General features: G+C 39.3%; 1 protein-coding gene across 1 annotated transcript in view; it reads left to right on the top strand.

Moving 5' to 3' along the window:
• LOC106868287 (zinc finger protein 271) overlaps positions 1-6,340 on the top strand; it is a 15,994-nt gene that overhangs the window by 5,253 nt on the left and 4,401 nt on the right. The gene's annotated exons all lie outside the window — the stretch shown is intronic.

A 6,340-nucleotide genomic window follows, 5' to 3' on the forward strand; every position in this document is an offset into this window, starting at 1 on the left:
GCTCTTGATCGTAGATTTTAAATATTTGAGAGACAACAATGCATAAATCGTAATTTTTAAAAGAGCAATGAAATCTAGGTGAATAGAATATATACGTAGCATGAATTTAGGAAGCTTAGAAAATGAATAAGTATGAATTTAAGACAAAAACTGAATTCAATTGAATTTCATGGAGAGAAACAAGATAAATAATAGAGGGCAGACTAAAGCGCGAAAGGTATGAGATGTTTGAGGCCGTAAATAAATAAAAATCTTCTCCGCTGCCATACTACGACGAAGTCTCCAAGATGCAGATAAGATAGAGGACAGTACGTACTACATAAGTAATTTCTACCTATGTAAGTTGCCTCCTGTCCACTTGAACCTTAAATGACACAGCACAGGTCATAAGCTGAAGGGGAATCCATTCATCACTTTTTGACAGAACAAAGAAATTTCTTTCATGCCTGTTTGGCCAGTGGTGGATCAGATGAGCGAGAATCCTTAGATTCGGTTTCGAATCTCAGCTCTGAAAAAGGAGGTGTTAGTTTTTACACTACCCCACTTCTAGTGAGAAAGCCACCAAGCTCAAACAATACAGATGCGTGTGATATTGAAAATGTGTAATTTTGTGTGTAATGCAGATAAATGGATACATTGTCATTTACAAACAAATAAATACATGTCAAAAACATGGGAAGTGAAAGAAATGAAAAATAAAAATATAAAGCTAAAAAGCAATGTTCAGAGTTGGTGTGTGCAATATATGTTAGGCAATGTGTATATGCCTAGGCAAAAGTATAAATGTAATATGTTGGCGTGTTGAAAGAGAAAGGCAATTCTATTGATTATGCAACCCACTAGAGGTAAGTTGTCTTTCAGTGGCGTGGAGAGCAAGTGATAGCACACATTAAAATATGGGTGGTGCTAGTGTGTAAGCATACAGGTGTGATGTAAAAAGCAAAACATATGTACATGCAAGGAAATGTAATTTTACAGAAAAATGAAAATGTTGATGGAAAAAGTTCAATGGTGAAATATTCAGTCAGTTCAATTAGCAGAACAATGTTCATAAAAAATGTTTTTCGTTGATATAGAAAAATGTTTTTTTATACAAAATGTTCTTTGTTTTGTTTTGGTTTGTATGTGGGTGATGCAGAGTCACTTGGGTTATGTATGTATAAATTATTTACAACCACGAGAAAAAAACAAGTTGTTTTTATTTGTTGGTGTGGACATTGTGAACCAGGATGTGCCAGGGAATGCAAACGGCACGTCTATGTTTCTGTGGCACATACGGACGTTCATGACCAGTGGAGGTGTCGCATCAAATATAGCTTGTAGCAAAGGGTATCGGTGATTGTTGAAATTTCAGAGATGATGAATTCCGGAGTTGTAAAAGTTCTTCATCATCTTGTTGATCAGCTGCAATCTGCTGGAGATCAGTGGTGGCAATGGTGTGGATAGCGTTAAGTTCCGTGTGTGACAGGGCATCAGCTGCAGAGTTGTTTGCACACTTGATGTGGCGAATGTCTGTTGTGTACTATGATATGAAGTCTAGATGTCGGATTTTACTGAGTGAGTGATGATTGGGCTTAGTGTTAAAGGCATAAACCAGCAGTTTGTGGTCAGTATAAATGGAGAAAACGTGACCTTCCAGCATGTGTGGAAAATGCTTGACAGCGAGATACACTACCAGTAATTCTTGACTGCAGGTACTGTATTTAGTCTCGACAGATTTTAAGTGATTGAAGAAGAAGGATACAGGTTGCCAAATGCCGTCAGTGAGTCGTTGGAGTACACCACCAACTCTAGAATTGGATGCATCAACTAGTACACACAGTGGGGCATCTAGTTTAGGATACACCAGCATGGTAGTGTTGGATAACACTTTTTTCAAGGCAGCGAAAGAGGCAAGTTGTTCTTCACTCAGGGCAATGTTTGTATTTTTGCATGTTCGCTATAAGTGGTTGGACTGTTTCTGTACAGTGGGGTAAAAAAATCTCTGGTAGAAATTCACCAAGCCAAGAAATTCCTGCAATTTGTGGAAAGATGTGGGTGGTGTCAAATTAACAATGGCTTTGACTTTCTCAGGAAGTGAGTGAATGCCATCGTTATCAACGATGTGCCTGAGAAAATGAAGGAATGCAACTTTGAATGAACACTCGCTGGGGTTGATAACAATAACATATTTACTCAGGCGTTGGAATAGCAGATGGAGGTGTTGATCTTCGTCTGAGCTATTGGCCACACCGTCTATGTATGCATAGACAAAAGGCAAACTCTGGTAACTGTGTCTATAACATGTTGGTCTGTGCCACATTGTGTAAACCAAAAGGCATACACAGGAATTCAAACATTCCGAAGGGTGTCGTGACTGCTGTCTTCGGAATATCCACAGGTTCTACAGGGATTCGATTGTAAGCTCACACAAAGTCGATCTTTGAAAAGATGCAAGCTCCATGCAATGAGCTAACAAAGTCCTGTAGGAGTGGAACAGGATATGCATCAGGTACAGTGCAGTTATTTAGTGATTGATAATCATCACAAACTCGCCAATTGGTTGATGACTTCTTAGGAACGGTGTATTGGCAAAGACCAGTTGCTGCTAGAGGTGCGGATGATTCTAAGGTCGAGCATGTGCTAGAATTCTCACTTGATAGCTTTGAGACGATCTGGTGGTAACCTTTGGGGTTGTGCAGCAACAGGTGGACCATGGGTTTTGATGTGGTGGGTGACTTCATGCTTGATAGGCTGACTATGGAATACTGGTCGAGCAACATTCGGGTATTCTTTAAGGATAGCACTGTGATGGGTTGTCATTGTTTGCAAAATGGTTGAGCTGACTGTGGCCATACAAGCGGTTATACCCTACCAGGAGACCAAAATGATGAAGGAAACTGGCTCCTAATATAGGGGTCAGTAGTTTAACGATGACAAATACCCATTGGAAGGTGCGGCATAGTCCTAAGTTTAATGTTAGGGACTGTTCACCATAGGTTGGAATTGGTGAGTGGTTGACTGCCTGAAGACAGACTGGTGTCTCTTTTCTTTTGCCTGAAGTGCAGGAAACAGGGATTATGCTGACTTCCGCACCATTGTCAATAAGGAAACACATGCTTGTTACATGATTGCAAACAAAAAAACAGGCAACTTTGTGGGTGAGAGCCAGGAATTTCCATCGTGTTCAATTCCTCGCTGTGTTGTTTCCCGAATAGGATGCTGAAAATGAGCATAGAGTCATGCATTTCTGCACCCGTGTTCCAAATTTTCAGTGGTACCAATAATTCCTGTGAATTATGGGTGGCACTCAGGCTTCAGGACCATCTACCAAATTGACGCCATGGGCTGTTATTTCGATGCAGGGTACCAAGTGATAGGGCTTGTATCTGTGATGCCTACTGCGCCACCAATGAACACAAGTCGGAAATTTCTGAAGCACTGGACGATGAAAGGAAAGGATTGGTGGAAGGAATCGCTGCCTGGAATGATATGTTGACCATAGCTGAGTTCACCGCTGGGTTGTATTCTGGTAAAGCCATCATGTGATGACTAACCGCAGCAATTTTCCAGTTCTGATTTAGTGATGTGTGATGTGAAGAGTGTCATTCTTCGTCTGAGTCACCAAATGTAGCGGGATGGTGTAGCAAATGATGTTGTTGAGGTAGCAGGTGAAATAGGCATGTGGATGACATCAAAGCAATGGGAAAGCATTGGATTGTGGTTTAAATAATTTATTTAGTTGACACTTGCAATTACGTGTTGTATACACCAGAAAATTCAAAACTAATCTACACTGTATGTAATTTTATGGGACCGAAATTGTGTTAATTTAGGTCTTTAAAACAGATGGGTGTCATTTTCATCTTAATTTATCAATCCCCTGTGTTTGCTTCATGATATTTCTTGATTCAATGAAGTTAATTTGGTATCTCAACGGTGAGAATAGAGATTAAAACCTTTCTATTACAGGAATTTAATTCACAGTCAATCTCCATCTGTGTTCTACTGCATGGCACTCAAATAAATGTTTCTTTGTCCTCATCATGGTTTCAATTAAAGAAAGGGAAGAAGATATTGCATGATGTCGTCCAAGATAAATTATGTTGGAGTATAGTGTTTATCACTGGAACACTTGATCATAATAGATCTGGTGGATTGGAGGTAACTTAGTGTTAACTACAATAACCAGTCACTTTTGTAGTTTGTAATTACAGTAATAGAACCACACTGAATGAAGAATATAAAATACATTAAAGTACTCTCTCTATAATAATTTTAACATGTTAACTGTAAATATCCAACCTATTATACTTTAAGGTTTTATGGGTGCTTTCTTATTTCTGTACATATGTTGGCTGTATCTTTGGACTATAGTGTTAGGAATCAAAGTATATTTCATTGCTAGTTTATTGCATCAGTATACATACACATGTTTGTGTAGTATTAGCCCATTGGCTTCTATCCTCTGCTCTTCAAGACCTTTGTTAGCAGAAGTAATAGTTCCCTGAACTTTTCCAGCCTGTTCTCTCTGCTATACATTTGGTGCTTGTGTACTGATCAGGCATTTAAGAGAATATATTTCTGGTGTACTCTGAATGCTTATGGTCCCAGTGCAGCTCCAATTATAAAACCTGCTTTCTCTGTTAGCCCCATGTGATCCCACAACAGCTTTGTGCATCCGTAGCTTATACTGATTACAGCATATGGAGTTCCTATCTACTCCTTTTCTGCATATTAAACAGTCATTTGTTAGAACCTTATCTTTTCTGCTCATTATATATATATATGTTTGTGTGTGCAATGTCAGTATGCTTGTACAACAGCGTAAATGTCTTGAGAGAAAAACTGGGCATAAGAGGCATCAGATGTGGTGTGCAAGAGAAATGAATGCACTGATATGGTGATGTGATGTGTATGGATGAGGACAGCTGTGTAAAGAAGTGCTGATCTGTAACTGGAGGGAACCTGTGGAAGAGGTAGACCAAGGAAGACATGGGATGAGGTGGTGAAGCATGATCTTCGAATGTTAGGCCTAACACTGGTGATAAGTGATTGTAACGTTTGCTGTGCTTGAGAAAACTCAAGCCAAGTGGTAAATGGCACCCATGCCAGTGGAATGCAAAAAGCAACCATTACAGCTTGAATTCTACAAGGTATCGACTCGTACAAAGTTTTAATTGTTTCCAAATGAATTTTTGTCCATTCTTCAATTAAAACTGTCTTCAGTTCTTGTAGTGATGATGGTGGAGGATATTGACTCCTTACTTGTTTTTCTACAATGCACCATAAACATTCAATAACATTGAGATCTGGGGACCGTGGTGGCCAGATAAGATGTTCAACTTCACTAGAATGTTCCTCATACCATTCAGTAATAACTTTAGCTGTGTGAATTGGTGCATTATCATCCTGAAAGATTGTGCTTCCCTCCGGGAACAGTTCCGCAAGCATAGTATAAATTTGATCAGATAAAATGCTTAAATAGTCTTGACTATTAATTCTGCCATGAAGAGACACCATTGGGCCAGCGGATTTCCAAGATATAGCCCCCCAGATCATCACAGACCCTCCTCCATGTTTAACAGTTGGAAGAAGGCAGTCTGGGTCAAATGCTTCTTTTGGCTGTCTCCACTTGTATACTCAGCTGGTGGTTGGAAGTAAGGTAAAGGATGACTCTTCTGAGAAAATAACATTCTTCCACTGCTCTAGGGACCAATTCTGTCGGTTTTTTCTCCACTCTAAATGCTTTGCAATGTTTGTTTTTGAAAGTAGTGCTTTTCTGATTGTTGCCCTCCCATGAAACCTGACTTTGTGCAGCTCAAAACGAACAGTTTTTGTGGAAACTGGGTTCTTGATGTGGTCATTAAGCTCTGCAATAATTTTAGGAGTTGTACTTTTGTGATCCTTTCTAACAATTTGCATAAGAGTCCGACAGTCCCTATCTGAAAGTTTTGGTTTTCTTCTAGAGTTTTGTTACAATGAGGAGGTTTATTTCGATATCTGTGGTAAATCATTCTCTGTAAAGAGTACCTTAACTAAACACAAACGCATTCATACAGGAGAAAAACCATATCACTGTGATATTTGTGGTAAATCATTCTCAGAGAAAGGTCCTTTAACTCAGCACAAATGTACTCATACAGGAGTGAAGCCATATCATTGTAATATCTGTGGTAAATCATTCTCTCAGAGCAATAGCTTAACTAAACACAAAGACCTTCATACAGGGGAGAAGCCCTGTCAGTGTGATATCTGTGGTAAATCATTCTTTCTCAAAGGCTGTTATTACTTTTGAGACAGTACTTCTTGATACACCAAACATTTCGGCTGTTTACGTCAGGCTAGTGCCTGCCATATG

The sequence above is a fragment of the Octopus bimaculoides genome, chromosome 9 (assembly GCF_001194135.2).
Source record: "Octopus bimaculoides isolate UCB-OBI-ISO-001 chromosome 9, ASM119413v2, whole genome shotgun sequence".
Lineage (NCBI taxonomy): Eukaryota > Metazoa > Mollusca > Cephalopoda > Octopoda > Octopodidae > Octopus > Octopus bimaculoides.